Raw genomic sequence first — 27,009 nt, forward strand, 5'->3', positions numbered from 1 at the left:
CGCATATCGTAGTAGTACCACGAGAACGAAAAAAGAACACGGTGTTCTTCAGAACATCTTCTCAAGTCTACCAAGACATCTGCTGCAGAAACAATGGCACATGCTGGTCACAAGGGAAGCTTTAGCAGTTTGTATATTCGAAAGGAAAAAATGTTTTTCTTTCAGTGACATATCTCTACAATATCCTGTAACCACCACAATTTGTTGCGTATAATAGTTGTGTACAGATGAAAAGATCAGCTTTAAACACAAAAAGACGTAGGAAAGAATCAAACCGGTCGGAAGACTTAAGACTTAAAAAATTACATACTCTACCAAAACGTAATTCTTTAATATTCTAACAAAACTCTACCGCTACGCTGTTACGATTCCATACATAGTATTGTACATTTATGTTCTTTAGCTCTTTTCCCTTCACACAGAGTCAATGACACACCGTTCCATGCACCACATAGCCTATGGGTAAATTCCGTTTCAGGCTTGAGTATCCGGAGCGTAAAAGTAACTGAAATACTCGTGGAACTGCTAACTAGAACAGGACACGTTCCCAATGCCGACAGCTGCTTACGCGCCACTGACGGAGAATTTAAGTACCTGGTCGCCTATCATAGAGGAATTAATATAAAAGCTGAAGAGACTTTCTGGCACGAACGCGCAACTTTTATTGGGGCTTCCATTACATTCTGCAATGACAAACTTTCTCAGATATAATGTGTATGCAGGACACAAAAGAATAGGAAACCATTAAGGTTAAAGATGAACACTTCGTCGAAGTCGATAGAGGTGAGTTATCTCTGCAGGGGAAGAATGCTGAAAGGAAGCGTCCGTGGCCAGTTCAGGAATTTTATATCAGTATTAGTCTAAAGCAGTTTAAGAAAATCATGGGTAACTTAAATCAGAACGTCGGACAAGAGTTTCAGTGGCTATAACGTATAAGAATCATTGCACCACTCTGTCAGTAGCGGAGACAAAGGCGAAGCTTCTAACTGACTCTTAGCTAATTAGGTTCTCAATGTTCTCAATCAGTAACCACAGTTAGTTGGGATTGATGTTTTCACGAATATGTCTTCAGTTGTTTGATCCCACCGAAGAGACTTCTGGTAATTATCTTGAACAGATACATTACCGATGAAACAGGTATCCATAGCCGTTAATATTGTTTGATTGAAACTTTTCATCTGGTAACTGTTTAGACACTGCAGCAAGTTTTATAATATGTAAAACACACAAACACAAGTACATTATTTATATATACAGGGTGTATCCGGTGTAAGTGTAGATATTTCTGTTGGTGACTCAGGACGGTGTATAAATCCGTATTTACTTCATTTGCTTATTATACTTATTACAACTATTATGTTTTCAGGCTGGTTAGTAACTATAAGTAGATGGGAAAATAAGCATTAATAGCTTTCTCTTTCCACATGGGCAGCAGGTCAGGTATTGATGTGTGGACGTGTGGACACTAACCAGATAGTCTAGACTGCTGGGTATCGTTCACTTCGCGGCCCAGGTACAAACACGCAGAAAACATCAGGTCGTAAAGTTTGTGACGTGTTTGTGGGAACATTTTTCGATGTAGAGAAAAAAACAACCAACACACTGATGTGTGTACATATTAAGCTACCACATATAAAAATATCCGCACTCATAGCCATTACACTACATATATAAAATGGCAGTCAGCAGATTAAATCACATTGCCCTGAAATTTGACTTCTTTACTTGTATATATCAGTATACTATAGTTTATACTTGGGTCCCACACAGAGTACTATGGTTTAGAATCCAGCATAGGCAGCGAGGAGTCCCTACTGGGCGTATTAGAATGGCATGCACTCAGCTTCGTGAGGACAGCTGAGGATCTACTTGGAGTGGCAGTCCCGATTCCGAAAACCGACATTACCAGGAAGGAAAGCTGTATGCTAAGAACGTCTGCCCATCAAATACGGCCACACGACGCCGCCTTATGTAAAATATGCAGTGTTTTTAGATCATCTGTGCAGCTTTAATCAGGCGGTATTTCATTATAGATAACTGAATGACCTGCGATAAGTCTGAAGCTACTATTAATATTGTCTGCAAGGTCATTGATATAGAGTACAACATGAACAGCATGGGTCCCAACGCACCTCATTGGGGGACACCTGACGTTATTTGTACATCAATCAATGACTCGACATACAAGATAACGTGCTGTGTCCTCTATTTCAAGAAATCCTCAATCCACTCACAAATTTCGCTAGATACCCCATATTGTTGCAATTTTGACAATATGCGTAGATGTAGCACTGAATAAAATGTTTTTCGGAAATCAATAAATACTGTATCTTCCTGACTGCCTTGGTCCATGGATTTTAGGATGTCGTGTGAGAAATGTGCAAGTTGGGACAAGTTAGTGGCGCCCTCCATCCGTAATGCTGGAATTAAATATGGTGTTGGCCCACCCTTAGCCTCGATGACAGCTTCCACTCTCGCAGGTATACATTCAATCAGGTGCTGGAAGGTTTCTTGGGGAATGGCAGGCCATTCCTCACGGAGTGCTGCACTGAGGAGTGGTATCGATGTTGGTCGGTGAGGCCTGGCACGAAGTCGGCGTTCCAAAACATCCCACAGGTGCTCTATAGGTTTCAGGTCAAGGCTCTGTGCAGGTCAGTCCATTAAAGGGATGGTATTGTCATGTAACCACTACACCACAGGCCGTGCATTATGAACATGTGCTCGATCGGGTTGAAAGATGCAATCGCCATCCCCGAATTGCTCTTCAACAGTAGGGAGCAAGAAGGTGCTTAAAACGTCAATGTAGGCCTGTGATGTGATAGTGCCGCGCAAAACAACAAGAGGTGCAATCCCCCTCCATGAGAAACACGACCATACCATTACACCACCGCCTCGGAATTTTACTGTTGGCACTACACACGCTGGCAGATGACGTTCACCGGGCATTCGCCATACCCACACCCTGCCATCAGATCGCCACATTGTGTACCATGATTCGTCACTCCATACAACGTTTTTCCACTGTTCAATCGTCCAATGTTTACGCTACTTACACCAAGCGAGGCTTCGTTCGGCATTTACCGACGTGATGTGTGGCTTATGAGCAGCTGCTCGACCATGAAATCCAAGTTTTCTCACCGCCCGCCTAACTGAAACAGTACAGTGGATCCTGATGCAGTTTGGAATTCCAGTGTGATGGTCTGGGTACATGTCTGCTTATTACATATTACAACCCTCTTCAACTGTCGGCGGTTTGTGTCAGTCAACAGACGAGGCCGGTCTTACGCTTTTGTGCTCTACGTGTCCCTTCACGTTTCCACTTCACTATCACATCGGAAACAGAGGACCTAGGGATGTTTAGGAGTGTGGAAATCTTGCGTACATACGTATGACGCAAGTGACACCCAGTCACCTGTCCACGTTCGAAGTGCGTGAGTTCCACAGAGCGCTCCACTGTGCTCTCTCACGATGGCTTAAGACTCCTGAGGTCGCTAATATGGAGTACCTGGCAGTAGGTGGCAACATAAGGCACTTAATATGAAAAACGTATGTTTTTGGGGGTGTCCGGATATTTTGATCACATGGGGTATGTACAGTGCCAGTGCTGAGGTGTTGCTTCTGCCACCAACAGTTTCCAGCAGCAGTTTTTTACTTGCTAACCTACAGGAATAGCCGGAGAACAATATGTCAGATGTGTTTAAGACTTTGAAGTTCCAGAGGTGATTTTAGTGAACGAGTGTTGAAGAAATTCGATTAATAGTTTTCTGATAATGATTATGTAGAGTAAATTTTATTTACAGAAATTTGGATTAAACCTGCTCACAAGCAAGAGCAACTAATAGCGTGTACACTCGCACTCTTCTTATAGCTTACGATTTAACTGATGTATGCGGTACATGCTTCTGTTATTTAAACACTTTTGTACAAGTTAACATGCGCAGTCTGTTGAATTCGATTAAATGGCTGTGTCGGTAGGTTGTAATGACATCTCCGTATAGTTGTTTCATTGGGTCATTTGTATTTAGCATACCGGTACATCAGAGTTTCTTTTCGAATAACACGTCAGAACACTACTTTAAAATATCACTCAGAAAAATATACGTCACTAAAAGAGGAAACTATGGAATGTGCTGATGGTAAAATCCATGGTTAAATTCAAAATTTTGTTATGCTGTAATTACTTTCAGTATTACAGTTATTTCCCCTGTTTGTGTAACTGATAAGTATTTTCTTGAACTGTCTTACGTGTTTTCCAATCATGTTGATTATTTCATTTGCTGGAAAGTTGATATACAAGGAAGTGAAGCCGAATTACACAAATGTTGCTTTTTTAAGTATGTTTATAGCTTTTATTTTAGGAATTACGTCATCCGCATTGTCTATACTTTTGTAGTTTATTCATAAGTTGAAATTCTGTAAGAATGTGTCCCAGTGCTTTGTTAAAAGAGACTCAGGGCTACCTGCATGGAGAGTAAGTCTCCCTCTGTGGGACTGTGTGCAATAAACACTGCAAGAGCGCCGTTTACATTAAACCAGGCAGATGAGTCACGTAACAGAAACTGTGCGATGTTTACAGCGTACTTCCTCCGTCATAAGGCATGAAGAGAGCCATTTCTGAGAATCATGCGACCGCAGCATAACGTAACAAAGCGATGGTCACGTAGGCACATGCATTTGTTTCCTTGAAAAGCGGTAGCACAGAAGAAACAATTGAAGTGATTGGCTAATGTGATAAAAAATAAATATATAAATAGTAGAGACGGGAAGTTTACAATCACTACGCAGCTCTGCCACGACTTGTATGAAGATTATCAGTTATCATTGTACGCTTGCAACTGCTAACTATCTGTCTGAAGTCAAAATAATCTCATACTCAGGGAAAAAGTTCAGGAGAGGAGAAGCAGGAACACTTCATCGCCGCTTAGGCAAGAAGTTCAAATGGCTCTGAGCACTATAGGACATTTTCTAAGGTCATCAGTCCCCTAGAACTTAGAACTACTTAAACCTAACTAACCTAAGGACATCACACACACCCATGCCCGAGGCAGGATTCGAACCTGCGACCGTAGCGGTCGCGCGGTTCCAGACTGTAGCGCCTTTAACCGCATGGCCACACCGGCCGGCCGGCAAGAAGTCCTAGTGGAGGTGGTTTGCCATTGCCTTCCTCCGAGATGTTATGAAGTCTCAAGTGTGGATCTGTGTCATGTGGATGACTGCGGTGAGTGCTTGTACAGTGTAGTGTTGCGTTTGTGTTACTATGAAAACTATCTGTGCACGTTTTAATACAGCGTACCGTCGTTCAACATATTTGTGCTTCGCAAGCAACTGCACGGTGTATCGTGAACGAAATGTAGTTTACCGCTGCCATTAGTCCGTCTTTCTGTTACTCTGCGGCAAGAACTACTGACTACAAATTTCTCTGGGGGACGATAAACTCTAACCTTGCGAACAAAGCATAGTCTAGATCACGCGTTTTTATTGTAATGGCCTGTTTCGGCCACATTAAGCCTTTCTGTAAATTTGTGCCGCGCCCGATACAGACAAACACAAATCAAAGTAAAAATTACAATAAATCTACAAGCTCTGAATAGGAAGCTATAAAAAAGGTCACTATTTTCTCCTCGCGACACAGCGTCGCCTGCCTGTACACCCTGACCTCCCTTACGAAATTCTCTAATTTTACCATTAGTAATCATCACGCGATAATGAGGAATAGAGTAATAGCCGGCCGCTGTGGCCAAGCGGTTAAAGGCGCTTCAGTCTCGAACCGCGCGACCGCTACGGTCGCAGGTTCGAATCCTGCCTCGGGCATGGATGTGTGTGATGTCCTTAGGTTAGTTAGGTTTAAGTAGTTCTATGTTCTAGGGGACTGATGCCCTCAGATGTTAAGTCCCATAGTGCTCAGAGCCATTTGAATCATTTTTGAATAGAGTAATAGATTTCTCTTGGGAGCGGGGGCTAGGAATTTCAACAGAAAACGCTTGTATTTGGGATTTCACGCTGCAGTTTGCTGTGATGTATCGAAACTTACTTTTCCCCATCTCTGTTGGACCCAGGTGGCGCGAGAATGCTCCATTAGCTAGAGAAGTGGGCGAGCTTTGGGTACGTGCTGGAAAGGTGCGTAGGCAGTTAATCTGTGTGGTCGGTTCGTAGTGTCAATGAGTACAAGTCGATCCACTATGGAGCGAATAGAAGCGCTAACAATTTATTTTAGAGTTATCAGACAAATCTGAAGGCTTTCAGCTCAACCAAATACCTACGAAATGCTATTACGAACAGCTGAAACTGGAACGATAAAACAGATAATGTTGTGGGGAAGGCAAATCAAAGACTGCGTTTTACTGGCGGAACACTTATAAGAGCCGTGCGGGATTAGCCGAGCGGTCTAAGGCGCTGCAGTCATGGACTGTGCGGCTGGTCCCGGCGGAGGTCGAGTCCTCCCTCGGGCGTGTGTGTGTGTGTGTGTGTGTGTGTGTGTGTGTGTGTGTGTGTGTGTGTGTGTGTGTGTCCGTCCTTAGGATAATTTAGATTAAGTAGTGTGTAAGCTTAGGAACTGATGACCTTAGCAGTTAAGTCCCATAAGATATCACACACATTTGAACATTTTTGAACACTTACAACATGCAACAGGCGCACTAAAGAGACTTGCTACACCACGCTTCTTCTTCCTCTACTAGAGTACTGCTGTGTAGTATAGGATCCTTGCCAGATAGGCTTAACGGAGGACAGCGAAAAAGTTCAACAAAGGGCAGCTCGTTTTGCATTATCGCAAAATACGTTTGAGAGTGCAACGGATATTATACGCGAGTTGAGGTGGCAATCAGTAAAACAAGGACGTTTTTCGTTGAGGCGACATCTTTTCACGAAATTTCAGTCTCCAGCGTTCTCCTCCGAATGCGAAAATATTTTTCTGACACCCACTTACATGTGGAGAAATGGTCATTGTAACAAAATAAGAGAAATCCTAGCTCTCAGGGAAAGATTTAAGAGTTCATTTTTGCCGCGCGCTGTTAGAGAGTAGAACGGCAGAGAAGTTGCGTGAAAGTGGTTCGACGAATCGCTGCCAGGTACTTATGTGTGAACTGCAGAGCAGTCATCAAGGTATGTTTTTGATGTACGTTGTCATCAGTGTGTACCAATGAGCAGCGCAACTCATCCGCCCAAGAGACATTTTCCCATGTTTCAAGCGTCCAGTCTCGGTGTTGTAAAGCACCCGTAATCTCCGTGCTAAGCTACACGTGTGGGTCAATGGTTACTGCACCCCAAAGCCAGAGAGTTGTTCTGGATACTGTGACTACACACCAGTCGCCATTGCCCAACCCTGACCTCCTGCAATGTAGCGTGTTTATCTGCTTTATTGATCGTCTATAATCAACAGCGTTCCTGTCAGAAATACGTTGTCACCAACGAAATGGCTCTGAGCGCTATGGGACTTAACTTCTAAGGTCATCAGTCCCCCAGAACTTAGAACTACTTAAACCTAACCAACCTAAGGACATCACACACACCCATGCCCGAGGCAGGATTCGAACCTGCTACCGTAGCGGTCGCGCGGTTCCAGACTGTAGCGCCTAGAGCCGCTCGGCCACCCCGGCCGGCTTGTCACCAACGACAATTGACTGTAGCAACCGTGGCATTCCCCAAACGGTTGTGTACACGGCACACTCTTGACCATTGCCTCATACCTCGAACTGGTGTGTCCCAAGGCTTTGGGGACTCATTATCTGGTCATAATCAAATGCGTTGATGCCCGGCTTTCCTATACTGAGCTCGGCTGTTCCGCCGACGGCCAGTACAAGGTCTGATGATATCCTGGTTACGCAATACATCTAACTACACCGCTAGCCATTAAAATTGCGACGCCATAGTGGCGGCATGCATCAAACGGTACATTCGTATGAAGTGTACTACAAGAATGGATATGTGCACTATTAGCATTTGATCGAACCGTGTAAAGTTGGGTGGCTTAACGCCATCTACATTCCGTACACACTGACGCAAAAAATCGAAACACCAAAAACAGTTAACGTAGAGTAATGAAATTTCCGGTAAACGCTTGTCTAGGTAACATATTTAAGTGATGGACACTGCAAGATCACAGATTAACGTAAGCGCGAGATTAGCCATTGTAAATGTGAAATGCTGTTACATTAATAACCGGTATAACCACCATAATGTTGGTTGAATGTGAGCATGCAAACGTGCATGCATTGTGTTGTACAGATGCCGGATGTCAGTATTTGGGGCGGAGTTCCATGTCTGTTGCACTTGGCCTGTCAATCCAAGGACAGTTAACGGTGGTTGTGGATGATGCTGGAGTTTTCGTCCGATGGCGTCCCGTACGTGCTCGAAAGAGACAGGTCTGGTGATCCAGCACGCTAAGGCAACATGTCGACACACTATAGAGCATGTTGTGTTATAACAGCAGAATGTGGGCAAGTGTTATCCTATCGCAGAACACCCCCTGGAATGCTATTCACGAATGGCGGCACAATGGGTCGAATAACCATACTGGCGTACAATTTTGCAGTCAGGGTGCGTGGGATAACTACAAGAGTGCTGCTGCTGGCATATGAAATCACATAACAGAGCATAACTCTAGGCGTAAGACCAGTGTGTCTAGCACGTGGACAGGTTGGTTGCCGGCCCTCAACTGGCCTACTTCTAACCAGCACAGTCATCACTGACATCGAGGCTTGACACCACTGAAGTCGCAAATGGTGGTGGTTGGGGTCAGTGGAATGCGCGCTATAGAGCGTCTGGTTCGGAGCTGTCCTTGAATTAACAGATTTGTAACAATTCGTTGTGTCACTGTGGTGCCAACGACTGCCCAAATTGCTGCTACAGATGCAGTATGATGCACCAGAGCCATACGCCAAGCAGGATGGTATTCCCTCTCGGTAGTGCCACGTAGCCGTCCGGAGACCGATCTTCTTGCTATCATACAGTCTCGTGATCGCCGCTGCCAGCAATCATAAACACTAGTTACATTCCTGCCACGTCTTTCTGCAGTATCGCAAAAGGAGCATACAGTTTCTCGTAGCCCTATGACACTACGTCGTTCAAACTCAGTGAGGTGTTGATAACGGCGTCTTTGTCGCCTTACAGGCATTCTTGACTAACATCAACTCACCACGTCCAATCTCAAAGTCAGCTAACGCTCACGACAGTCACAAATTGATTTTAAAGGAAATATGATTTGCATCCTCACAGTGGCGCCACTAGCACCACTCTTATGCAACTGGCGCGAAATCTGAATGAATATAATCTTTCAGATGTAGAAAACGCATACCACCTATGTCGCGTAAGTCCTTCTTGGTGTTGCGATTTTTTCCGTCAATGTACAAGAACAAATTACGCAGCGGGTTTCTCATTTTGCAATCGCACCTGAGTGCTGATTGTTTGAGAAAAGATAGTGTTATGCCTAGTTAAAGAGGATAAACGTACACCAGCAGTTGTCGGAAACAGATAGTGACAGGAATGTAGCCTATCGAGTCAACAGGTTAGCGTTCCACGATATTACTGCTCGCGTAGGTCCGGATCCCACGGCTGTCAAGCGAATGTAGAATAGATGGGTTCAGGAGGACCATACTCAACGCCGTACCGGATCTCAATGGACCCACGGTCCTAGCGCCAAAGAGGATAGACATATTGTACGCTGAGCCGTTTAGGAGCGTCAGCCATGTCACGTCACATAAATTGAGCCAGAAAATTGGCTTTATGTAGCAAGAGAAGTATCCAAACGGATAGTGCGGCGACTTCTGTAGAACCACGGGCTATCAGCATGATGAGCATTGTAGCGGCTTCCCTTGACGCGGTAGCAGAGAGGCGCACCGACAGCATTGCGGCCACATCAACAACGGACACACGAGCGGCACCAAGGCGTCTTTTCATTGTTTGTGTACAACATCAAGACAAATGTGACGAGACTCCGAGGAGAACTACATTGTCAGAATTCATTCGTCATCGTTATACAGGCGCAGCACCCGATGTAATAGTATCGTGTGCCACTGACGAGACAACACGATCACCTCTGGTTCGCATAGCCAACAATTTGTACACTACCCGTTGCTTCTGTGACGTGATAAGGCAGGTGCTGTGCCCTATCCTCGAAGTCTCCTTGATGTCATCTTTCAACAAGATAACGCAATGCCACACGTACGTTGAGCTGTGTTGGCGCTGGCGATCGCGTTCTTCAGATCTCTAATCCACTGAAAAAAAAAGAAAAAGAAAAGAAAACTGGCAATGGTGGGCCGAGGGAGTGGCACAGCATTACTCACCAGCCGCTACGGCTGATGAACTCTGGAATAGATTAGAAGCAATATGGAGAAAATGTAACTGTATCTGTCATCCAACTCCGGCTCGACTCTGTGCCCAGCCGGATTAAGGACAATGTTACTGCCAGATGTGGCAGCTGTGGGTACTACATTTCGCCGCTTTTATACCCACTATTCTACAAATCTAATCATGCATTCTTCCTACTGTACTGTATACGTAGCATAAGTAACATTTTATTATTTATTTATCAATGCTAGTGCTGTAGTTTTGATAGCTGTGGCGACAGAAGCGTTCCCTCTCCATCACCGCAGCTAAATCGAATTCAAATGCTCATGAGTTTGTTTATGTGAGTCTGCCGTGTAAAATGGTCCACACAATCACCTCTCGATGCACATCCGTTTACCCTCGAAATGCCCTGGGAGTTTACCCAGAACAAATTCAGTGTGCGAGGAAGAATTCGTTTTCATCTTTCTACGACACAGCAGAAACGAACACTTGCCCTTAAGCAGTGTGCTATAAACGGTCGCCGGTTATGAGCTGCAGTAGCTGTCAAGCTTTTACGGCTCCGAGAGCGCTTGGGTACGCGACGGAAGGTCCGCTGTCAAGATGTAGTTCGTCTCTGCGGCTGCACGTTATCGCAGTATTATTCTCTCTTTACTTCTGAGTCTTGGTGACATTTCTACCAACTTTCTAAACAAACTTTAGCTGTTGCTCTTTTCTTGCAAGAAATTTAACATTTCTCACGGGTTTAGTTAGACATGGTTTTTGCATTGCTGTATATATCAATGCAATATGGTACAGTGAGAGTGATTTTCGTGTCTTGACTGAAACACACTTACGCGTCATGAGCACCTTACTTGACAGGATTTTTGTCTTCTATGCAACAGTTTTTTTTTTCTTTTTTAGCCCGAAACAATGAAACGCAGGAGCTTCATTCGCAGAACAGATATACTCAGAATGCAATTGTTTTAATAACACAAACTTGAAACCTCGATTGTCAGAAATATATATTATGTAACGGAAGTAACTATGTGTACATCGACTATAATAGTTGGCTTAGTCGTGGGCTTACTACAGAGTGATACTGAAGGAGGCAACAGGTAATTTTGTAGGATTATGTGAGTGGCTGCGTGTCGCAGAGGAGCCATTACTACACTTCGCTGAATACGCCTGTTTAATGGATTAATAAAGAGGTGATATTACGGTAATATTTTCGACGATTTAGCTTTTACTTCAAAGCTTTTTTATACAACTGTTCTCCAAGCTCACCCTTTTGCAAATGAATCGCCATGATTCATACATACATAAAAAAAAGCTACTAAAATATTGCTCAAGCCGCGAAAATCACTCATAGTATATGTATCAAATTCCTATATTTTCAAAATAAAAATGCCTCCGCAGATAAAGGTATAAAAAGTGGTGAAATATGTATCGGTTATAAACAGCAAGTTATTAATTTTTCAGACGTTGGCGTACGAGCGATATTACCTTGATTAATTTTTTGTCAAGTTGTCGAAACATTCACAGCCACTAACTGCCGGCCGGAGTGGCCGAGTGGTTCTAGGCGCTACAGTCTGGAACCGTGCGATCGCTACAGTCTGGAACCGTGCGATCGCTACGGTCGCAGGTTCGAATCCTGCCTCGGGCATGGGTGTTTGTGATGTCCTTAGGTTAGTTAGGTTTAAGTAGTTCTAAGTTCTGGGGGGCTGATGACCTCAGACGTTAAGTTCCATAGTGCTCAGAGCCATTTTTGGGCCACTAAATAGATTTGTAATTAATTTAACTGTCAGTTATTCTACTCGTATGACGCGCTGTTCTACGCTGTGACAATCGTTTAATTTCCAGACCAGAGAGATTCTAAAATCAACCTCTTCAGCAATACGTGCAACATATTCTCTATTTCCTCCTATAACACCAATCTTCTACCTATTTCTAACTTTTACATTTTTTCTATAGTTGTGGCGGTTATCACGCATCCTAGTAACTTCGCCCCTTTCAACATACGAAAGGAAGCATTTGAAGAAGACACGTAAAGAGCATACACTGTAAGTAAAGCAGTATGACAGTAGGTGCCCAGAGAGCACAGGGGGTTGTCTAGTCACCTAATATAAATTATTTCTGTATTCGTGCACATTCGCATATCTCCTTCGTTACTTATGAATGTTTGAGGTTAAGTGTAAGTGCTGAGTGTATTTGACTCCGCTAACTGTATATGGCGTGCGCTTTCCGACAGCGAGATAAAGGAGCCGTCAGAGAGCCCACGCTTCTCGAATAGTACCACGAAAAACGCCCAGCTTAACGTTCCCCTTAGATGAGGCAGATCATGTCAACAGCATATTTTGTTCTCCCTCTTTTTTTATAACTGCAACTACTTCTTATAAACGTCAGTTACTTTATTTCATGCTACATGAAATATCTTTTTTTGGTGCTTTTTATGGTGCTCACCCATCACGGTCTCCCGTGATTTCCCTAAATCATTCCAGGCAAATGCCGGGATGGTTCCTCTGAAAGGACACGGCCGACTTCCTTCCCTAATCCGATGAGACCGATGACCACGCTGTCTGGTCTCCTTCCCTAAAACAACCAACCATCACGGTCGATATTCATTTCTGAACAAGAAAGTTTTGTGTATTGTATAATGGTACGTGTGTATCTACTGATCCAAAACATTGTGACCACCCGCATAATAGCTTGTGTCCGTCTTTGGACTGATACACATAACTGACTCCACGTACCAGGGACCCGACGGTTTACTGGCAGGCTTGTGGAGGTGTGCGGCTGTAGATGTCTTCGCACAGGTCATGTAATTCGCGTGAATAACGAACCGCTGATTTGCGTACACGGTGATGGCGCCCGATAGCGACCCAGATGGGTTCCATAGGATTTGCATCAGACGAATCTGGTCGCTGAGGCCTCAACGTGAGTTCACTGTAAGGCTCCTCAAACCATTGTAGCACGGTTCTGGCTCTGAGACACGGGCAGTTATACTCCTGAAAGCTGACATTGCCGTCGGAGACGTCAAGTATGAAGGGAAGCAGGTGGTTTGCAGCTGTTAGCGTGTCCTCGGTTCCTACCACAGGCCCCAAACAAACGCCGGAGAATGTCTCCCATAGCATAATACTGCTCCCACTAGCCTGTGTCCGTGACGCGCTGCACGTTTCGACCCGTCGTTCACCTCGATAACGGCGTTTGTAGAGACGACCGTCGATCTAGTGTAACAAAAATGCGATTCACCCGAAGAGCCAACACGTTTACACTGATCCACAGTCGAATCCAGATGGTCCCGTAGCCACTGCAATCGTAACTGATTGCATGTGAACACACAGGGGTGGTCTGCTGCGGAGCTCCACGTTCAACAATGTACGATGAACGGTGTGCTACGAAACACTAGTGTGTTGTGTGCACCAGCATTGTGTTCTTTCGACAGAGATGCCACAGATCACCACCTATCCTACTTTACAGAACAGACAAGCCTCCGAACCCCACGTTCTGTGAAGAGTCGTGGACATCCAAACATTTCGGGCCTAATGATAGTTTCACTATCTTTCCATCTCTTTGTGTAGATGCTCGCGACAGTAGCACGTGAACATTCGACCAGCTTCGCCGTTTTCGAGATACTCGTTCAAAGGCTCTGCGTAATTATGATCAGCCTTTTGTCAAAATCGCTTATCTCAATGGATTTTCCCATTTGCAGCCAATATCTTCGCTAGGGTCATTTACCGCCCGTGTCTGCTGGTGTTGGTCTGCTCCGCTTACGTACAGAGTTATTACAAATGATTGAAGCGATTTCACAGCTCTACAATAACTTTATTATTTGAGATATTTTCACAATGCTTTGCACACACATACAAAACTCAAAAAGTTTTTTTAGGCATTCACAGATGTTCGATATGTGCCCCTTTAGTGATTCGGCAGACATCAAGCCGATAATCAAGTTCCTCCCACACTCGGCGCAGCATGTCCCCATCAATGAGTTGGAAAGCATCGTTGATGCGAGCTCGCAGTTCTGGCACGTGTCTTGGTAGAGGAGGTTTAAACACTGAATCTTTCACATAACCCCACAGAAAGAAATCGCATGGGGTTAACTCGGGAGAGCGTGGAGGCCATGACATGAATTGCTGATCATGATCTCCACCGCGCCGAAAATTCAAAGCGTTTGACTTTGTCATCGGGTGTCAGGGCTTGTAGCAATTGTAAACGGTAAGGCTTCTGCTTTAGCCTTTCCGTAAGATTTTCCAAACCGTCGGCTGTGGTACGTTTAGCTCCCTGCTTGCTTTATTCGTCGACTTCCGCGGGCTACGCGTGAAACTTGCCCGCACGCGTTCAACCGTTTCTTCGCTCACTGCAGGCCGACCCGTTGATTTCCCCTTACAGAGGCATCCAGAAGCTTTAAACTGCGCATACCATCGCCGAATGGAGTTAGCAGTTGGTGGATCTTTGTTGAGCTTCGTCCTGAAGTGTCGTTGCACTGTTATGACTGACTGATGTGTGTGCATTTCAAGCACGACATACGCTTTCTCGGCTCCTGTTCCCATTTTGTCTCACTGCGCTCTCGAGCGCTCTGGCGGCAGAAACCTGAAGTGCGGCTTCAGCCGAACAAAACTTTATGAGTTTTTCTACGTATCTGTAGTGTGCCGTGACCATATGTCAATGAATGGAGCTACAGTGAATTTATGAAATCGCTTCAATCATTTGTAATAGCCCTGTATTTTTGCTACCGCGCCACGTGCCTGCAACGCCGCTAGGCGGTATTTGACGTCGCGGTGGGCAATGGTCATAAAGTTTCGGCTTATCAGTGTGTATAGTATACTCGGTGCTTACTTATAACTGCAAGTGAATTAAGGACATATTTTTCGTGACTTATTCCATTAAAATTAACGGTGTTTTATGTTACGCACGAAGGAAAATGAAGACTGCAAGTTCTCGTGCGTGATGTTGTCACTACAGATGGTGCACAAAGTCTGGTTGGACACTGATCCTTACAGAAACCAATAGTGTTATTTGCAAAAGCACCGCCAGCGATTCGCCTTAGTAAATTTAGAACAACCACGGACGCACAAATCTGTATGAAATTTGAATCCCTCTCCTTCGGAATGCGAGACCAGGTTGCTAACTGAGACACCTAGCTCGATATGAAATTATTTTTTACCCACATGGATTACACGCAGCGAAGTAAAAAAAATCGGTGTCAGCTCTGACTTCATGTTCATAAGTTTCAATGACTTTATGCCTGGGGACTGGCAAACAGATACAGCTGCTGAGGAAAACAAACCTGCAAATTCTCTCTCTAGGGAAATGGAAGCTAGAAGAGAAATCTAGTGAACTTGACCGACTCAACACAATGACTTTTTGTTAACAGGAGCTGATACAAAGAGGGAGGGTGGATGTTTCATGAGGGCTATGAGCTACCACGAAAAAGCATAACCATTTATACATTGCCTGGGAAAAAAAAAGAAAAAAAATTGAGTACGCAGAAGGAGAGGAGGAAACAAAACTCACTGGTTGAGGGATTACAAAGCAAAAAAAAATATTTAACTCCGCCTGAAGAGGCATTTAAGGCGCAACGGCACCGACCGACCGCCGTGTCATCCTCGGACCACAGGCGTAACTGGATGCGGATATGGACTGGTATGTGGTGAGCACACCGCTCTCCCGGCCGTCGTCAATTTTCGTGATGGGAGCCGCTACTTCCCCATCAGGTAGCTCCCCAATTAGCCTCATAATGACTGAGAGCACTCCGCATGCCAACGGCCGGATGGTCACCCATCCAAGTGTCATCAACTCCGACAGCACTTATCTTCTGTCATCTAACGGTAACTGATGTTACCATTGCGGCAAGATCGTTGACAGCGATTACAAAATCGAGTCAAATTTACAAAGAACTTCGCAGTATGAGCCTATATTCAGTTCGACGTTGCACTCTCTCTGGCCTGGATGCATGCACTGATTCGGTTGGGACGCTTGTCGAAGCCATTGTATCCTCTCCTAGGCAAGCCAGCACACAACTGTTGTAACTGGTCCTTGATATACTGGATACTGGCACTGAGACGGAACTGAGTCAGAGCTGTATCGGGGACATATCTGGGGATCTTTCTCGCCATGGGCACACCTTCACATAATACAGACAGTACGTGGAGAAACGTGCCTTGTGTGGACGAGCCTGTTGTGTCGATAAATGGCACTATGGTATTGTTGCATGACAAGTAACACATGAGGAAGCGGGATATCCGCCGTGACGTATCGTTAGGCCGCCAGAGCTGAAGTCATACCCGATGGCCCCCCCTCACCATGGCGCCGGGACTAACACCGCTGTCTCTCTCCAAACCATTGAAAGAATGGAACCTCTCACCAGGCCGCCTCCATAGCGACGACGATGACAATACGGAGTAGTGCAGAACCGCAATGCACCGCTGAACACGTGGTGCCATTCAGCAACTGTTCATGCTTCTCGGTGACCATTCGATACGCAGTCATTTGTGTTGCGGTGTTGACAGTAGTTATGTATGGCTGATGCTAGTCTCCGACCAATGGTGTGGGATGACAAAGAATGTTGCAGAGTGTCCAGTATTCCTCAGGGAATGTAGGCCATCAATAAAGGAAGTAGCTTACAAAACACACGTTCGAACAATGCTTGAATATTGCTCGTCAATACAGGATTCGTGCCAGATAGGACTGAAGGAGGAAATAAGAGAAGCTCCAAGTAGAGCAGTGCGTTTCGTTACATGTTCATTTAGCAAGCACGAAAGGGTCACAGAGGTGACTGGCCAACTCCAGTGGCAGCCGCTGCGAGAAAGACGTTACGCATCGTGGTGTGGCTTACTGTTAGAATTCCAAGAGCGTACGTTCCTACAGAAGGCAGTGCTTCGTCCTCCTTGCATCTCGCGAAGCGACTCAACTAAATCAATTGAAGCAAAACGATCCTCTTCAGAAGTGGCAGGAACGACAGAAGCAGCAACATCACCTCAATCTACAGGAGAATCATCACCAACATCAGTGGCAACAACAGTCACTGTCACCAGTGCCGACAGGAGCAGCAGTATCAGCATTGCCAGAATCAGGGCCATTATCATCACAAGAGCAATCAACAAGGGAAAAAGAAACAACAACAACAACAACAACAACAACAACAACAGAAGAAACAACAGCAGAAGAAGCAATAGGAGCCATTCATCCCCGCAACAAGCGGAAAATTTCACCACCATGCCATTTTAAGGAGTTTTTTAGTAGAAACTGAGAGGTAAGAACGGTAAGATAAGTAACCTACAAAAAGTTGCTTCTGGCCAGTTCAGAATAGATAATTTTGATGAGATCACATCGAGAATAGAAAATAACCACCTTATCATGCATTTAAATATTGGAGGTTTATCAAGTCATCTGATTAGTAAGCTTCATGACTTAGAAAGAATTTTAAAGAGAACAAAATGGTCTCCAAAGATTATTTGCTTAAGTGAACATTGGCTTCGAGATGAAAATATAAATTTATTGAGCAAACTTACAGATTATGAAGTAGCAGCTAGCTTCTGTGGAGACAATTGGTATGGTGGCTCATGTGTTCTGGCTCATTCATCAGTAAAATACCAAATTAGGCAAAATTTCAATAATTTAAAAGAACAACGCACATTTGAAAGTTGCTGCATAGAACTTAAGGATTATAAGACGCTGATATTCAGCATACGCTAACGGCCTTGCCGCAGTGATAACACCGGTTCCCTTCAGATCACCGAAGTTAAGCGCTGTCGGGCTGGGCTAGCACTTCGATGGGTGACCATCCGGTCTGCCGAGCGCTGTTGGCAAGCGGGGTGCACTCAGCCTTTGCGAGGCAAACTGAGGACCTACTTGATTGAGAAGTAGCGGCTCCGGTCCCGTAAACTGACATATGGCAGGGAGAGCGGTGTGCTGACCACGTGCCCCTCCATATCCGCATCCAACGATGCCTGTGGGCTGAGGATGACGTGGCGGCCGGTTTGTGCCGTTGGGCCTTCCAAAGCATGTTCGGACAGAGTTTAGTTAGTTTAGTTTCAGATATTCAGCATTATCATACCCCTGGTTACTCAATCTCCAGCAGTTTTCTAGTCAACTTGAAAATCTACTACACCAACTCAAAACTTAAAAGCTACGCAAAAAATTGTTGTTTGAGCTGATTGTATTATAGATGTGAGAAAAAATGACAAATTTACCTTGAAGATGAAGGAACTGATGCTTTTACCCTAAATTTTGTAGAAATTACAAGGCTAACTGCTTCGTCTGCATCCTGCAGAGAGAACATTCCTAGTAGCTTACATTACACAGTAACAGAAAATTTTATAGTAAACTTAGGGACCTCAGACCACAGTGCTCTATTAGTGACATTATCTTGTGTTAGCCCAAAGCACGCAAATAGAAATGTCAGAAATATGAGACAAGCAAATATAGAAATGTTTGTCAATAAAATCAGCTTCATCTCATGACCGTTTGCTGCTCAGTCCTCAGTAAATGAAAATTGCAACAACTTTCTGGAGGCCTTCTTGATGGTGCTCAGTGTTTGCTTTCCTTTTAAAACTATAAAAACTGACGCACCAAAGAAGGGATCATTGATAAAAAGGTTTATTTCATATTTCAAGCATGAGGAAAAGAGAACTTCATATGGAGGCGAAAGTCAATCAAGACCCAGAATTTTTAAATTATGTAAGGCAATATAAAAAGAATTTTGATAAAGTAGTCAGACAAGCCAAATAATTGGCTAATAATAAGTATATCTCAACTGCTAAAAATTTCTAAGGCAATATGGTCCTTCGTAAAGAATGAAATAGATATCAAAAAAGGAAGAATTTAAAATCAGTAGGCTAGGATGAAATTCCGACAAAAATAATAAAGGCAGTCATCCATAGTATTGCACATCGTCTGTCCCTTATCAATCTTTCGAGGAAGTGTGTTTTCCCGATTGACTGAAGTACGCTGAAATACGATACATTTATAAAAAAGGCAGACACGATGAAGTGAGTAATTATCGACCAATCTCATTGTCATCAATATTTTCCAAAATATTTGAAAGAGTAGCATGTAACAAAGTAGTTAACTATAATAATTTGCATAATATTATCGAGAACAATCAGCACGGTTTCCAAAGAGGAAATTCACTGTGCAAACCATCAGTGACTTTACTACAAGAATTAGTAGTAGTTTAGGTAATAAAATGAATGTATTGGGCATCTTTGGTGCCCTAACTAAAGCCTCTAACATAGTAGACAGCAAACTGCTACTTAGTAAGCTACAAGCATATGGTTTTTGTGAAAATTCGCTGAGCTGGATGTCATCTTACCTATTGAACAGGAAAAAAAAGAGTAGTAATAGAAGAAATTGGTAAAAGATTTTTCTCAAGTTGGAAAAAGACAGAACAAGGTGTGCCCCAAGGATCTATCCTTAGGCCAATACTGTTCTTGTGTTATATAAATGACACGCCGACTAACATAAATTCAGACACTATTCATTACGCAGATGACTCGACAGCGATAGTCTGTTGCAAGAACAGAAAAATTAGTTAGCCATCTTCAGCTTGCTGAAATCGAGACTTGGGTGAGAAATAATGCTCCGAAACTAAATTTAACAAAGGCACAAATCATTCACTTTACCACAAAGTAAGCTGTACAGGATATACTTGAAATATCATATGAGGACAATCACCTAGCCACCACAAACTGTACCAAATTTCTAGGTGCAATACTGAACAAGAATTGATCATGTTCAAACCACGTTGATGCCACGTGTCGCTGTCTAAATAGTCTAATACTTGCAGTGAAAGTTGCAAGTAGTATAATAAAAACGCCAGACAAAAAAGTTGTATATCACGCATATTTTATATCTGTGATTAGATATGGTATAATTTTTGGGGATCTGACAATACAAATTTGCAGAGTGTCTTTAGGCTGCAGAAAAAATCATTGAGCCACGACAGGTGCAGAAAAAAATCAAATCCTGCGGACCTCTGTTCAAGACCCTTGGTCTTGTGGCTGTTCCTGGCCTCTATATCTATGAGACAACTAAGTTTTCTAAACAAAACCCGAAACTTTTTGAGAATGGCCTGTTTAAGCATGATTATGAAACAAGAAACAAATCTCACTACCAGTTACGAACTCATAGGCTAAAACTGCTGGAGAAGACGCTTTATTATATGGGTATGAGGCTGGGAAATAAAACCTGTGGAAAATTTAAATATTGTAAACCAGAAGAATTTGGAGTTTATTTAAAAAAAAGTACCTAGCAAGTAAATACTATTACAGTGTACAAATAAGTATGCCTGATGTTTAATTTTATTCTATTTCATGCTAAAAAAAAGTATTTTAAGTACATATTTGTTCTTAATTTTACTTTATTTTCAACATGATTTAATATAATCATTTTGTGGCACTTAAAATTACAAAAAAAGCTTTAAACTGACGAGTCACCTATGTGTCTATCATTTGATTTTATACGACAGGTTTTGAGACAAATTTTCTATTCTATTCTATTCGACCATGAAGTTAAAATTACATTCGAGCCGACACGGAGGCTGACCGGTAATCGTTCTTCCCGCGGACTATTCATGACTGGAATAGGAAAGGGGAAAAGTGACAGTGGAACACAAAGTGATCCCCGCCGCGTACCGTAAGGTGGCTTGCAGAGTATAGATGTAGACAATTAGGCCCCTTTCAAACTGTCAGGTACTGATAACGTTGTCCCACACGAGTACAACGCCTATGTAAGACAGCAAGTGTCAGGCGCAGTGAGCGAACACTACAAATTTATATTTCGTAAATTGCGGCGTTGCATAATTCTGATAATATTTAGTTTCTCCATGGTCAGAGAGAGCTATTATCCCGGAACTGTATATTCAATTAATGAAAGGTCGTACCAGTTGCTGATATGTACTTTATTTAAGGGGGTAGTACTATTCAATTTCACTAAATTTCAAAAAATCGATTTTTTGGCTTACAATGTTATATGGGATATCTAGTTTATTGTGGTGTTCAGCCCAAGTCCGCCAGAAACTCCATTATTGAGTTACAAAGCGATTTATGAAAAGTGTATCCGAAAACCAGTCAGAGCGTAACAAACATAGACGACATAGTGGCCAATGTGGCAGCATATAATTTCATCGACGGCCTAACAGGCATCATGGACGTCATGAAAGTGCTCGAACTTAGCTCGGGCGGGCCCGTTACCTCTTCTGCACAGTGGCGAACGAATAGCGTATCGAGCGAGCAGGGCAGCGGATGACAGAAGCGGCCACTATGGCTACGTAGAAGACAGAAGAGTACACCTTTTGGGTCTGGAAGGATTCTTATATGGTCCAGGGATCGCTGACTAGATATAAGTTTAACTGAACTACCGGTCCAAAAATGTAACAATGTTTTAAACTCATTTTTTTCGAAATCGTATTTTTCAAACTGGCGGGAAACAGAACGGTAGAGACGAGTTTGGTCGGAATTTCTTGCTGGCATTCTAAACTAAATTCTCTATCAATTCACTTAGCCGTTTTACGATATCTTCAAAAAGTTTATTTTCGGTGCGCGTTTTTCTCTACATTGTTTGCGAGAAACAAATTTCAGCACGTCACAAGTTTGTTAGAATTTAATATTTATCAGTTATCCTATGTACGCTGATAAAAATATTTCAAATGACTTATACATAATATGTTTGTTACAGGTCCAATACGAGGACTTCGGGAATTCCTGCCGATGACCAATGTTCCAACTGCAAGGCGTCCTTCCACCTGGTACAGCAGTTACAGGAAGCATTCGATGTGGACCCAAAAATTATTTATTAAAGAAAAAAGTGTTAAGGAATAAAAGTATATCATCAGGATAAGCTTTACTTTTTATTTTACCCCTAAAATCACGGAAATTATCTATTTTTCATGCATTCAAAGAGGGCTAACCCCTAAAGTCCACGGTTTCGTCCTTCACATCAAGGACATTTTCAAGTGGATAACAGCATCTGTAACGGCCCTTTATTAATTAAAAATTTTGAGGGACTGCTGATATTGCCACGTGGTAACCAGACTCAACTCCAAATTCGAAAGCAGTGCTCCCAGTAAAATGCAACACTTAACACTGAAAGCACGTTTATTACGAACACCTACGTACAGCCAGAACAGAAATGACTACAGCTATTCATACGAACATCGATAATGCGGGAATATACTAACGTTACAAACTTGGGACATTTCAAGCACCTTCCAAAAATGATAAATACTTAGTAACAAATAATTACGCTAACCACTATGCCACACTTCATGCACCAGAGCTCGCGGCATTGTTATAGGACATAAATTAATTGCTCGACTTATATACTTCTGAAAATTTCTAACAAACCCTTTTCCAATGCTGTATTTCTGTTATCTGCAATTTCTTGGAAGTCGTGCTCAAGCGATAGGAGGGGGAGATAGTGTTAAAGAAACTGCGTTCCCCTCCAACAAAATCGAGCCCTGGATTCCCACCTGCTAGTCAGTCTGGTATCATGATCCGGTCGAATGAACCAATCTGATCCGGTGGAAGCTCATCACGAAAAAGAGCACGTGACTAAAATATAAAGTGAGAGAAGAATGTGGGAAATGAGACTGGGATGTTACTCTCTCCGCACGTAGAGCACGACCAGGCGGAATAACCAAAGCAGTTGCGACTAGGGCTCCCTGCCCGAGCGCCCGTCAGCTGCTCTTCGGCCGGCACGCTATTTATGCACCCGATATTTCTGGTGCTAAACGGACCTACACATGCTCTCATATCCCACTTTTTTTCTTTCTCGATTTTGCGATTGCTCCCGGAAACGTCCAATCCAGACTTTCTGGAAGGCTCTCGCTCATTTCGATTACGAGACTGTTCATACAAAGCTTTTTACAGAATGAGATGGCACAGTGGCAAGCCACTGGACTAATTCGTGAGGACAGCGATTTAAATCTCCGTCCGGCCAATCAGATTTAGAGTTTTCGTAATTTCTCTAAATCGCTTAAAGCAAATAATTGGGCAGCTCCTTTGAAAAGGACACTGCCGTTTTATTTCTCCATCCCTCCCCACTCCGAACTTGTGCTCCGTTTCTAATATCCTCATCATCAACATAATCTTCCTTCGTTCAAGACATTTCCAATTTCCAAATCGCCTGCCGTGCGGTCTTGGGCGCCTTGCCACCGTTCGCGCGGCTCCCCCCGTCGGAGGTTCGAGTCCTCCCTTGGGCGCGCGCGCGCGTGTGTGTGTGTGTGTGTGTGTGTGTGTGTGTGTGTGTGTGTGTGTGTGCGCGCGCGCGCGCGCGCGAGCGCGCGTGTGTGTGTGTGGTCCTTAGTGTAAGTTAGTTTAAGTTAGATTAAATAGTGTGTAAGCCTAGGGACCGATGATAAAATGGTTCAAATGGCTCGGAGCACTATGGGACTTAACATCTGAGGTCATCGGTCCCGTACACTTAGAACCACTTAAACCTAACTAACCTAAGGACATCACACACATCCATGCCCGAGGCAGGATTCGAACCTGCGACCGTAGCAGCAGCGCGGTTCCGGACTGAAGCGCCTAGAACCGCTCGGCCACAACGGCCGGCTAGGGACCGATGACCTCAACAGTTTGGTCCCATAGCACTTACCACAAATTTCCAAATGATCCAAATTGCCCTTCCTCAGAAAATTACTGAAAGTGGGTCCAAGAACACAGGTTCAGAGTTTTTTGTACCAGGTTGTTATAATTTAAGTGCAGCTATTCACAGAGGTTTAATGTGGGCTGTAATTACCGCACGGCAGCGAATTTTAATCCGTTAATGCGAAATTGACTAACGCTGGAAAAAAAATAGTTCCACGGTTGGTCACTAGGTGCAAACCTGGCGTTGTGCATGCAAGAAGATACGGCGTATAGGAATGTTCAGAAAGCAGACATTCCGATCTCTGTCGCATTTGGGCAAAGAAAGAATCCACTGGCGACAAATAAAAATTTTTACCAAGGCTGGAATTCGAACCTGGGTCACCTGCTTACTAGGCAGATGCACTAACCATCTATGCGACGTCGGTACAGTGGTTAAACACAACTGCACGGACTACCCAAGCTCACCTTCCCCCCTGTAAGTCGAATTCCCATTTGCCGCACACTACCAAAGTAGCGTCCCTTAGCCCTTCTTCCTCTTTTTAGCTCGTCGGATCACGCAGAATCCCCCACGAGGCTGATGAAGAATGCTCTGCATTGAATGATCATATTACCCTTCACAACGTATAGAAACCTATATGAGTGACCTCCGGACATGCCCGGAAGAACAGACACCAGATATGAGTGGTGTGTCATGTAGAAATGTTTCCATACATAGTGGATTAGGAATGGGAAGTTTGCAGAAAAGGTCAAACAAGCGAGGAAGGCATAATCTTGATTTTATTATTAATCACCACTTACACAGTTTGTTCAATATCGGCATCGGAAACGTCGACGAGATTCTGTACAACGCCAAATTTGCACCTGGTGGCCAAAACTGCAATCATTTTTTTCCATCGTAAATCAATTCCTCAACAACGCATCAGTGTATCTACGAAGTTTCGCTGCCACACGATAATTGCAGTCTACACTGGACCTTCGTGAGTAGCTGCACTTTAATTGTAACCACCCGATGGACATTACCTATGCAAAATACAAGTTCCATGCGTTGTTGTTACTGTTGTTGTTGCTGCTGCTGCTGCTACTGCAGAAACCGCAGCTGCTCCTGCCGCTGCTGTTTACTTTGATATACTGCGGCGACACAATGGCCTTCCCAGAATTTGGCAAGGTTCCCTACTTCACGATGAAGGAGACCAGTTTTGTCCTCCAGACAAACACAGCTCATTTCTCCATCTCACCTCCTACGCCATCCGTTCGAGGTCACGAATTCTTTTCGTTCTAGAGTCCACTTGCGCTTATTTCACAGTGGTGTCCGTCTACTTTTTTTTGACAGTCTTTAATTATTGGGAGACAATTGGAAAAGGTGTCAGATACTTAATTTCCAACTTCGCTTCATTAACGGAAATTAATACTTAAGTACACTTCGAAGATATTATGAGCAACCACTTAATAGTGTATTGGTCGACCTTTTGCATGCAAAACGGTTGAAATTAATGTAACGAGAATTACGCACGTTCTCTGGACGTCATTTAAGGAATATAGAAGCATACGTCACACAATTCCTACAGATATCGAGCTTGTGGTTTGGTAATTTTGATTTAGTGTCCAATGAAATAGTGTCATCAACGACTTGTGTGAGATCATCTGTGCATGCAAAATGTGTTCTGCAAGAAGTATGGGTATAATGAAATAAGCATCAGAAGAGGTAACTTAATTAAGGATCTAACTAACCAGACAATAATTTCTTTCTAATGTTGTACGATCCAGTCACAGTGGACCTAACCACTGGTGAAATAGGAAGGAATGTCGGAGTTCAGCACTCTGCCTGTGACGAAGTACTAGTGAAGTTGGTGAAGGATGGAGGAGGAATAAGACCATATTCTTTTGAAATGAGTGATTTACAGAAACAAGGGAAAATCGAAATCTGAATGTCCAAATGGGAATTAGCAATGACTTAAGTAGTTCATTACGTCCTTCGGTCTGGTAAAATATTAGTAAGGAAGCCGACGAAAATATGGAAGCAACTGCCGTCTCACCCTGTGGAGTTGTTCAATGGTTCAAATGACTTTGAGCACTATGCGACTTAACTTCTAAGGTCATCAGTCGCCTAGAACTTAGAACTAATTAAACCTAACTAACCTAAGGACATCAAACACATCCATGCCCGAGGCACGATTCGAACCTGCGACCGTTGCGGTCGCTCGGCTCCAGACTGTAGCGCCCAGAACCGCACGGCCACTCCTGCCGGCTGTGGAGTTGTGCTTGGCATCCCAATAGCCATCTATCAAACAGACTTGCTATTTTTAACAAGGAGATTAATAATAACAAAATAACGTCCAGCTCCCAGATGTGCTAAAATGTGTAATACTAAAATCTACTATACAGATTTCTTTAAGAAAGTAACAGTATTTACTGTTTTAGTGCATCGTAACAGTATTTCAGTATAGCAGTCAATAGGAGATAAAACCACAGGGAGTAGTCGTGTTTGTCCGAATGGGCACACGCACGCTACTGTTAACGTACAAATCGTATAAGCCTCACGGAAAATAAATATTACCTACTTCCAGTGCTGTACCTCTCAGGCGAAACCACAGTTGCGTGAATATATTAAAAAAGGTCCAAGGCAACGCATACTGCCCATCCAGTCACTCAGACGCCTAATAAAATGACATATCACACTCATGTGCCCCACCACACTGCACCATTCACCAGGACAACAAGTGCCCCCCCTCCCCCCCATTCTCTCTCTCTCTCTCTCTCTCTCTCTCTCTCTCTCTCACCGAGCGAGGTGGCGCAGTGGTTAGCACACTGGACTCGCATTCGGGAGGACGACGGTTCAATCCCGCGTCTGGCCATTCTGATTTAGGTTTTCCGTGATTTCCCTAAATCGCTCCAGGCAAATGCCGGGATGGTTCCTCTGAAAGGGCACGGCCGACTTCCTTCTCCGTCCTTCCCTAATCCGATGAGACCGATGACCTCGCTGTTTGGTCTCTTCCCCCAACCAACCATATCTCTCTCTCTCTCTCTCTCTCTCTCTCTCTCTCTCTCTCTCTTTCCCCCCTCCTCCTCCTGTGCTCCCCGCACGACATTCTAACTGCATCGGTTTCAGCTGCTAATTTCTGTATACTCCTTGCATAAAGTAAATGATAACATTACT

The 27,009-nt window shown here is 43.7% G+C and overlaps 1 protein-coding gene and 1 pseudogene across 1 annotated transcript in view; one reads left to right on the forward strand and one right to left on the reverse strand.

The window, feature by feature from the left end:
* LOC126470181 (pyruvate dehydrogenase (acetyl-transferring) kinase, mitochondrial) overlaps positions 1-27,009 on the reverse strand; it is a 375,871-nt gene that overhangs the window by 159,138 nt on the left and 189,724 nt on the right. The gene's annotated exons all lie outside the window — the stretch shown is intronic.
* LOC126471801 (5S ribosomal RNA) lies at positions 17,954-18,071 on the forward strand (annotated as a pseudogene).

This window comes from Schistocerca serialis, chromosome 3, assembly GCF_023864345.2.
Source record: "Schistocerca serialis cubense isolate TAMUIC-IGC-003099 chromosome 3, iqSchSeri2.2, whole genome shotgun sequence".
Classification (NCBI taxonomy): domain Eukaryota; kingdom Metazoa; phylum Arthropoda; class Insecta; order Orthoptera; family Acrididae; genus Schistocerca; species Schistocerca serialis.